This window comes from Cherax quadricarinatus, unplaced genomic scaffold (assembly GCF_038502225.1).
Source record: "Cherax quadricarinatus isolate ZL_2023a unplaced genomic scaffold, ASM3850222v1 Contig2236, whole genome shotgun sequence".
In the NCBI taxonomy this organism is placed as follows: domain Eukaryota; kingdom Metazoa; phylum Arthropoda; class Malacostraca; order Decapoda; family Parastacidae; genus Cherax; species Cherax quadricarinatus.
Window position 1 is genome coordinate 12,208 of NW_027197262.1, and position 9,928 is coordinate 22,135.

Consider the following 9,928-nt stretch of genomic DNA (forward strand, 5'->3'; position numbering starts at 1 on the left):
GGTGGCGTGTTTGTGTGTGGGTACTCACTTGTATCTACTCACACATGTGTGTTCACCATATGTACTCAATCATATGTGCTCATCTATATGTACTCGCCCATATGTGCTCACCTGATGTACTCACCCATATATGTTCACCTGTATGTACTCACACATGTGCTCACCTGTATGTACTCACATATATGCTTGCCTGTATGCATTCACACGTATGTGCTCACCTTAATATACTTGCCTGAATGTGGTATCAGTGGTCGAATATTAGCTCATTGCCCCTGCACTCTATTTGTGGGTAGCCAGATTCACTCCCTCCTGGCCTCGTGGGCCATATCGTACCTGCTCTTAAAACTATGCATAAAACCTAACTTAACCATTTCTTCGTCTTCTCTGCGTCTGTCCTCTTCCCGACCAACCAGGGACATCCCGGTGGCTTATCTTTATCCGTATCTGTTTACTGACTCTAAAAGTATTTTTGCCTGTTCATCATGCATTTCTTCCAGGTATTTTGTATGTTAATATCAAGTCTTCCTGGTTTTTTCTGTCCTGCTCATTACGTTGGTGTACTTACCTATTTGTGGTTGCTGGTATCGAGTCACAGTTCCTGGCCCCACCTCTTCGCTGGTTGATACTAGGCCCACTCTCTCGCTGCTCCATGAGCTTTATCATATCTCTTCTTAAAACTATGTATGCATCCTGCCTCCTCTGCTTCAGTCTCCAGACTGCTCCACTTTCTGAACTCTGTGACTGAAGAAATAGTTCCTAACATACTTTTGACTCATTTTAGTCTACAATTTACATTTGTGCTCCCCTGTTGCTGTGCCTCATCTCTGAAACATCCTGTCTCTATCCAACTTGTCAATTCCTCTCAGTATTTTATATGTCATTATCATGTCATCCCTATCCCTCCTCTACTCCAGTGTCATCAAGTCAATTTCCATTAACCTCTCCTATAGGCCATACCCCTTAGCTCCGGGACTAGTCTTGTTGCAAACCTTTCCACTTTCTCTAATTTCTTCACGTGCTTGACCAGGTGTGGGTTCCATACTGGTCCTGCATACTCCAACATGGGCCTGACGTACACGGTGTACAGAGTCTTGAATGTTTTCTTATTAAGGTGTCGAAACGCTATTTTTAGGTTTGCCAGACGCCCATATGCTACAGCAGTTATTTGGTTGATGTGTGCCTCAGGAGATGAGCTCGGTATTATACTCACCCCAAGATCCTTTTCCTTGAGTGAGGTTTTGCAGTCTTTGGCCCCCTAACCTGTGCTCAGTTGCGGTCATCTTTCACCTTCCCCAATCTTCATGGCATTCGCTGCCTGACCACGGTAGAGTGCGGTTGTGCTCTGCACCCCTCTGCTGTTTGTAGGCGAGCTCCCTTGTCAGTTACCTGGCTGCAGTGGTGTGAAGTGGTGCTGTCACACCTCGGCTAACAACTTAGGTGCACTGTGATTGTCAAGATGGCGGTTAGTCTGAGACGAAGGATAAATACTGTAGGCATTGAGCTACTTAAAGGAACGATAACGCCCAGTTCTGCGCAAGTCTTATTGCCAAAGATCATCTGGGAGACATATGGCGTACAAGATAGTGACTTGTATGGTGTAGCATTGAACGGAGGACAACGAATTTTCGTCAAACTACTATCAGCAACGGTTTATGAATCGTTAGTCACCAGGTTTCAGGACGTGAGTCTTAACGTCACACCAGCTGTCAGTGTAAGAATGATAGATGTTTCACGGCATTATACGTGGATCAAGTTACGCAAAGTTCCCTTTGAGGCGGACGAGGCGGATATAAGGAAAGTTTTTGAGAAGTATGGGACGGTGCATTATGCACAACATGGTACGTGGGCGGCTGGAGCCTATGCTGGTTTTCCAGAGGGTTCTTTCAACCTCAAAATGACTTTGAGGCACCCAATACCATCCTATGTGTATCTACAAGATTTCAGGACGCAGGTAATGGTAATGTACCCAGGACAACGACGTACGTGCCGCCTATGTGGTGAGTATGATCACATAGCGGCGACCTGTGACAAGCGAAGATATGTGCCTGGACCTGTGGTGGACGTCGCAGGCCCTGCTTCAAAGGTGGCAGGTGAGGAACAAACATCGGATGGAGGGCCTGATCAGGTGTCGTCTCCTGTGGATAAGGAGGAGCAGCAAGTACAGGAGAAGGTTCTTGAGATTGAGGAAGAATTGGTGGAGGTGTTGAAGACTTTGTCACCGCCAGAGAGGGACGTTACATCTGAGCGTGGTGTCATCGGAGAGTCGGCGCTTGCAGAAAGTCTGAGACATGATAATTTGGGATGTGATGGTGGTTTGGAGTCGTCCGTTGAATCATTAAACCATTCTCAGGTAGAGGTGGAGGTTCATCGAGAGGCAACATCTGATCAAGATATGTGTAACATGACTGTCACGAGAAAGAGGGCGGCTACATCAGATTCTGATGACGTCCTTACGCCTGCACAAAGGCCTGGGAAACAGACTGAGGTGAAGTGTGAAGGTAGTGGTGTAGGTGGTGGTAGCCATGATAGGAGGCACCGGAAGAAGGGGGGAGGGAAAGAGAGCACTCTGAAGGTGTCGAACGTAAATTCAAGCTCTGGAGTTGTAAAGAGTGATGAGAGGAAGCAACTTTAATAGGCCTTAGGTGTATGTCTGTAAATGTTAATGGGTTATGTAGCGGTATGAAGAGAGATTGGTTTCGTAATTTTCTGAATAAATCTAGAGTGGATGTTGTGTTCCTGCAGGAACACAATTTTAAAGAGGGTAGGGTGTTGGAGGTGGCAGGATTTCGAGTAGTTACCCTGCCATCGCCCCGTCTAAAAGGTGGTGTGGGAATTTTAATAAGGGAGACGAGCCCGTTTGTTTTGCAGAGAAGCGAGGGAGGAGGGGGAGGGAGGGTGTTGCGTGTGGATGGGTGGTGGATGGGTAAGCGTGTGTCTTTTGTGAGTGTGTATGCACCGGCTGAAAATAACATAAAGGTAAAGAATGATTTTGTGTGTGAGGATCTTGTGTTTTTCTTGAGTGCACTGCCAGAGGTGGAAATAGTTGGTGGGGACTGGAATAGTGTAATCAGGGTGGCTGATGTGGACCCAAGAGGGGCTGGATATATGTCTGTGGCTCTTAGGGATTTATTAAGGGATGTTAGGTTACGTGATGCCTTTGGGGGGGCGGTGTGGGATACTGAATATACGGTTGTTAGGAGTGGTTGTGCTGCGAGACTAGATAGAGTGTACCTTTCTCAGGGAGTGGATGTGAAATCTTTCAGTACTGTTGAGGCTACAATGTCAGATCACAGGGCAGTAGAGGTTGGGTGGCGGACGCTCGCAGACATATATAGAAGTTATTGGAAATTAAATATAAGTGTGTTAGGTGATGAGGAGGGGTTGGAGGGGTTTTCAGTCCTATGGAGGGAGCTTAGTGTGGAAGAACAGGGAGTGGATGACATTGTGACATGGTGGGATAGTGTCGCAAAGGAAAGGATTTGAAAGTTTTATGTGAGAGAGGGAAAACGTATTAATAATTTAAAATATGGACTGGCTAACTATTTAGAGGATAGGTTAAGAGGTTGCTATGGGAGGGGGGTGGGTGGGAATAATTTTCCTATGGATGAAATAGCTGAAATAAAGGGGAGGTTGAGGGTGTTGCAAAATGAAAGGTTTCAAGCTGTAAGGGTGCAGGCAGGGGTGGAAGAAGTGCTTTGGGGCGACAAGCCGTCAGCGTGTGTTTTGCAGCATCAAAAGCAAAGGCAGACGGTGACAGCTATACCATGTTTAGAGGTAACGGAGATAGTTGGGAATTATAGAGTAGGGCAGGAGATACGAACCACGAAGGGGATGTGTGCGTATGCGGAGGCTTGGTACGAGAAGTACTGGAACAGTGGGGGGGTGGGTGACGTGGCGTTGGACAAGATGTGTACGTATGTGACGTGTAATTTAGGAAATAGTGATCGAAAGGCTTTGGGTGGGACTATTACGGCAGAGGAAATAGAGAATGCGTTAAGGGGAATGAGGAAGGGGAAAGCTCCCGGTATTGACGGTCTCTCGGTAGAATTTTATTTACAACATTGTACGTTGATAAAGGAATTTATAGTTAGGTTATTTAATCGTATGAAGGAGAAGGGTAAGTTGGGGGAGAAGCAGGTAACAACAGTTGTAGTGTTGGTCCCGAAGGTCAAGGGGCAGCCCACCCTTCGGGAGTACCGAGCCATATCACTGATGTGTGCAGACTATAAGGTGTTTGCAAAAATTTTAGGTAATAGGTTCAAATGTGTTGTGGGGAGGGTGGTGTCAAAATCTCAGATTGGGTTGCCGGGAAGGTCGATGATTGAAGGACATGGGATACTGAGAAGTTTTGTGGAAGCTAAGGGTGGGGGTGGAGGGGCGGCTTTGTTGGCTCTAGATTGGCAGGGAGCATATGATAGAGTGGAAAGGGGAGCTTTGCAGGTTATACTTAGGAGACAGGGTTTTGGGGAGGAAGTAGTCGAGTGGGTAAATACGTTGTATAAGGGGGCGAGAATGAGGATACAGATTAATGGGTGTATGGGGGGGGAATTTGCAATGGGTAGAGGCCTTAGACAGGGATGCCCCATGTCCCAAATATTGTTTGGGTGTTTCCAAGACCCCTTTTATAGAATGGTTGACCGTAGCTTGTGTACGCCATGTGAGGGAAGTGTGGGGGTGGGAGGGCCTGGCCGGGGTTAATTGGATATGTCGACGACACCGCTGTTCTCATTCGTGAAGGGATGTCAATGGGGGTGTTGGACGAGGTGGTGCAATTATTTGGAAGTGCCACGGGTATGCAGGTAAATAGTGCGAAGTCAAGGTGCATGGGGTTGGGTTCTTGGGAGGGGGGTGTGGGGGGGAGATGTAATGTTGTTGAAGAATGGGCGGTGTCTTTAAAGATTTGTGGTATTATTTATAAGGATGACATGGTTGCGGCGCGGGAGGAAAACTCGGATAGGTTATTGGAAAGGATCGTGGGGCGTCTAGGTGTTCTGAGACCCCAGCACCTAACTCTTATACAGCGAGTGATAGTCGTAAACATTTTATTGTATAGTAAGATTTGGCATGTTGCAGCTGTGTTCCCAATTACAGGGACAGCGATTACGGGAATTCTAAGACGGGTGTAAAAATTTTTGTGGGGTTCACGTTGTGATTGGTTATGGAGGGAAGTTGTAATGTTACCTGTAAGTCGGGGTGGGTTGGGGTTGATGGATTTGAGACGGAGGGCTAAATGAATGTTTATTAAATGGGAAGTGTTGCGTGAGGGTGTGAACGCAGGGCGTTTGGGAAGGATACATGACAGGCTGGGTATGTGGTATCGAGGAATGGAGTTGAGGGAATGTGAAATAGTTTTGAGGGCTGTGATGTTGGTTAAGGAACTGAGAAAGGTTCGTATAAGGGTTTTGTGTAGGTTACTTGTAGGTAGGTGCGTTGTCCCAGTTGAGGGTTTGTTCCCCATGTATGCGTGGAAGAGTATTTGGTTTAGATTTAGTAAAATGAAGTTAAACCCTCGGGCGCGTGAGGTGATGTTTCGTTTTCTGCATGGGATCCTTCCGTCTGGTGAGATATTACGAAACAGACAGGTTGTAGAGGGTGGGGGGTGTGGTATCTGTGGAGGGGATGAGACAGCGTTCCATGTAGTTTACTTTTGTGAAGGGCTAGAGGAGGTTAGGTGCTGGTTAAGTAGGTTGGTACAGAGGGTGGGGGGTCGTGGGGTATCGGTTCTGCGTGCTTTAAGTCTAGATATGGGTGGGTTAGACGAGGGTGTCATAAGAGCTTTAGATTATATCATGGTAGATTATATATATATGTCGTGGGTGATGAGGGGGAGAGGGGATAGTGAAGAGCGAAGGAAGGTTCTTGCGGTAACGTTCTATCGTACGATGTGTCGTAACAGAGATTTGTATGGGAGGAGGTGGGATCAGGATTTCTCAGAGGGGTATAGAATGCTATCGTTAGGGATACTCGTAAATCTGTGATTAATAAAGAGTGAGTGAAGGGGTTTTCATAGGTTGGAGGGTGTCAGGGGGTCACAGCGGGCTCGCCTCCCTGGGGGGGGGGTCGTGAGAGTGTTGTGAATGTGGGTTTTGGAAAGGTTTTCTGGTTTTCATTGAGACTTTATGGCATCCAAGTGTGGATGTAGAGCTCAAGGTCTCATTATGTTAGATACACACTTTTCAGAATGTAGGTATAATATAGTTGATTTTTTATGTATAATTTGATGTGTATCAGTCTTGCATAACATGATTCTTGAGTAATAAGTTCTTTGCGACATGAAGTGTGTTTTCGTATGTATTTGTTACGTGCTGGGTTTTTGCACGATGAGATATACTTATATACTGTTTTGCTTTGTGCATACAGTGCATCTGATTAATGTGATTTTGTGAAAATTTTTGTGTGTACGTGTGGGTGTGTGTGTGTGTGGATGTGGGTGTGTGGGTGTGGGTGTGTGTGTGTATATTCATATAAATATATATCCCTTTCTATTGTATTGAGCCTTTGTCATGGGTCAGACGTTATGTAATACTTTATGTATGCATGATTGATTCTTTTTAAAGTTTATAATTATGGTCTGTACCCTGATACCGGTTTGGTGTCGATGCTAAGTTCTTGATGTTAAGTTTTAGTCTGTATGGTATACAGACATATCTAGACAGTTTAGTCTGTATGGTATACAGACATATCTAGACAGTTTAGTCTGTATGGTATACAGACATATCTAGACAGTTTAGTCTGTATGGTATACAGACATATCTAGACAGTTTAGTCTGTATGGTATACAGACATATCTAGACAGTTTAGTGGCGTAGTCCATTTGTGTCTGAGATGTATTTGAGTTTATTGTAACAGTATGGCGCTTCAGTTATTGTGTTCTAAGCTGTATTATTTTTCTGTTTATTCGTATGTTGGTATATGTAAAGCTGTATTGTTAGGGATACGTATGTAGATTTTCTAGTAAGATTATGACGTTAGGTTTTGTTTTTTTGATTAATGCGAAGGAGGGGATTTAACTGATACAACTTCTTTATATATTTCATGTTCAAGTGTATTGAACCTTTGTCAGATGTCATTTATATGTACAATTTATATATATGCAAGGTTTTGTATATATGTCATTTCATGACCCTATGAGATGGAATTTTTTTTAGCTATGTTCTTGCTGTAAGTTATTGTTGTATTTTTGGCAGCAATATCTTGCGAGCATGTAGGTACAATCCGTTTGTAAGTTAATTTGATTAGGAGCCATACTGTATTTTTATTTTTATGTTAAATTGTATTGGTTTTAAATAAAATATAAAAAAAAAAAAAGCCTGGAGTGCCAATGTCCACCTCAAGAGGCGACTGTTGGTTCCCTTAAAAGTTTTTGGGTATATCAGAGGTTTGTGGTCCGTTTCTAAAACGAATTCTTTTCCCAGCAAATAAAATTTAAGTTTGGAGATACCCCACACAAGGGCTAAACATTCCTTTTCTATTGTGGAGTATTTTGTTTCTGCGGGAAGGAGTTTCCGGCTTAGGAAGCATACAGGGTATGGTATTGTAGTAACACCGCACCTAAGCCAGTATTGGAGGCATCAGTTCTCAAACAAAATGTTTTATTAATATCTGGAATCTTAAGTATAGGGTCTTTCGAGAAGATACTTTTAATCTCATTAAACTTTTCCCGAGCTACGTCGGAAAGTTCAAGAGGTTCCTTCACAGACTTTTTAAGGAAGTCCGATAAGATGCCTGTAAGATCAGCAAGATTCGGGATAAACCGTGCATAAAAATTTACAGAACCAAGAAAGCTACGCATGAGCTTCTCGGTTTTGGGGAATTTAAATTCTAATAAAGCTTTGATCTTACTGGGGAGAGGCTGCAGAGTTATTAGAAAGTATCAGTCCAAGGTATCTAATCTTGTTATACCCAAGGAAGCATTTCTTCGGCTTTGCAGTGAGGCCATGTGAGCGTAACCTACGCAAAACTGATGTTAATGTTTGGATATGTTCGTCCCACGTAGATGTCATTACGTAAATGTTATCAAAATAAACTGAAACATTTGGCATATTACCCAAGACCTTTCTCATCAGTCTCACATAGGTAGCACAGGCAGTTACCAAACCGAAGGGCATAGTTCTATACTGCATCAGTCCTTGGTGTGTAGGAAAAGCGGTGTACTGCTTAGAAGAAGGATCTAACATTACTTGATGATATGCCTGCGCAATATCAATCTCTGAAAAGAAGGAAGCGTCATAAAATTTGTGTAGATCGCTATCTATTAAGGGCATAGGCTCAGCATCCCACCGAGTTATAGCATTAAGGCCTCTGAAGTCAATAGCAAGTCTATATGAATTATCCTCCTTCTTAACCATGACTACTGATGAACAATATGAAGATATTGAAGGTTCCATGATCTTTAGTTTTAATAATTTGTCTACCTCTCGGTCAAATGCATCCCTAAGGTGAACTGGAACTGGGTATAATTTCCGTTTGATAGGATTGTCAGTCACTAAGTCAATCTTATGGACTACCGTGGAGGTAACACCTGGAATATCAGTAAAGACGTCTGAAAAGTTACTCACACATTCAAGTAGTTCATGTCTCTTATGGTCATCCAAAGATTCATTAATATTAATGTTGGTTGCGCCCGAGTGGTCAAGAGTCACCAAGTCATGTAGTTCTTCATCATAGTCTAAGTTAGAGGTGTCAATTACGCACACTTTACGTTCTTCAGTTGTCTTATCAAGTTTGTTTTAAAAAACTAAGTCAAAGTTGTTAAGGCAGTTAACCGAATTTCTTCGGTAATATTTCTTAAGGATGTTGATATGATAAAGCTTAGGTTTCCCCTTGAGGTAGTCAACTTTCCCACAAATTTTTAATACTTTATATGGACCTTTCCATGCTACTAATAATTTATTTGACTTGATAGGCAAAAGTACAAGAACTTCATCACCTACTTTAAAACTTCTCCTCTGACTTTTGGAATCAAAATAGGTTTTGTACTGGTCCATTGACAAACTTAAGTTTTTCGAAACTATGTCAGAGGTCTCCTCAAGTTTGGATCTAAGGTCAAGGAGAAACTGGTAAGAAGACTGAACCTCAGCATTTACCTCCTCATTAGTCCATAAGTCATGAAGGATGGACAATGGGCCTCTGGCCTGTCTACCATAGAGAAGTTCAAAAGGAGAAAACCCCAAAGAGTCACTGGGAACTTCCCTCATGGCAAACAAAGCACAGGGTAGATAACGATGCCACTCCTTAGGTTTAAGGGAGCAAAGTTTCCTTAAAATGGACTTGAGAATCGAATGCTGGCGCTCAATCCTCCCATTACAGCTGGGATGATAGGGTGTGGTGAAGAGAGGCTTCACTCCCAGAAGTTGGTATAGATGTCGCATTAAAATGCTCTATGAGTGACGGTCCTTCAGGTTAGTTTAAGCTTTTTAGTTTTTTTTTTTGTTTATCACAATAGCGAAAACTGTACTTTCTAATGTTCGAACATTAGTTAACACTTAAAATCCATTTTCTGTTGGGCTTAGAATTAAAGGTAAAAATTAACTAAACTAAAATATTTTGGCATGAAGTAATGTGCAATGGTAAAGGTGATGTTCACATTTGACAGATACACATCCCGAATAAAATATTTTTTCAAATGAAAATGACTTCACAAAAAGTGATCGTTATTTCACATTTTGTTATTTTGTGGCAGTTGTCCTGCATTTCTTGAAAGACATTAAGTGGATGCCAGCTAATGAAAGAGGAACTAAATATGTTGTCCTTCTTTGTATCACCAGACCTATTAATATGACAAATAGATGGCGTGTAGATGTAAGTTCTCTTTATTTCTCTATCAGAATATTCGCAGAAAGGTTTGGAATTTCAAGGAAACAATATCTCACATGACAAGGGTAATATACCAGGTATTAACGCAGCCTTCACCACAAGTACTCTTGTA